Raw genomic sequence first — 646 nt, 5'->3', positions numbered from 1 at the left:
GGTTCAATAATACTGTTGAACTTTCGGATGTGACGAAGAGAGCCAAGTCAGGTGTCGTGTGGTTGCCGCATACCCACACAATCTCACGAACGTGGAGTGCAACCAAACGAAGAGAAGCAAGTGGCGATAAGCGCACACAGGCACAGAGCAAACCGGTGCTGAGCGAGAGAGAGAAAGAGCGTGAGTGTGTACGGTTGAGTAAAAGCGGAGGAGGCGAGGGAGCGCTGCTATGGTTATGTTCTCTTGCGCCTACACTAGCACACTAGCACTGGCACACGCAACAGAGTAGCGGTCGAGGGCCCAGTGGCGATCGGGCTGAAAAACCACACGACCAAAGAGACAGAGAGTACGGCTGTGTAAATAGCGTGCACAGAGGTGAAGCATAAAAAACAACATAATATTGTTGACAGAAACCGCTGCGATGAACGTGAGGTGTGTATTGAGATAGAAAGAAAGCAAAATAAAAAAGTGGTGGGGGAAGCTATTGATGCAATCGAACCTATTGGATTGAGCGACACTCATACAGCCGCATGACAGTGGGTTAGAGTGGGGTGGCACCTACACCACCGTGCACACAAAGTTGGTGACATTTGGCTGTGCGACATTCTCTCGGCTGTGTCACCAACACAGACAACAGCGTACACAG

The sequence above is a fragment of the Wyeomyia smithii genome, chromosome 3, assembly GCF_029784165.1.
Source record: "Wyeomyia smithii strain HCP4-BCI-WySm-NY-G18 chromosome 3, ASM2978416v1, whole genome shotgun sequence".
Classification (NCBI taxonomy): Eukaryota; Metazoa; Arthropoda; class Insecta; order Diptera; family Culicidae; genus Wyeomyia; species Wyeomyia smithii.
Note: the sequence above shows the minus strand (reverse complement) of the source record.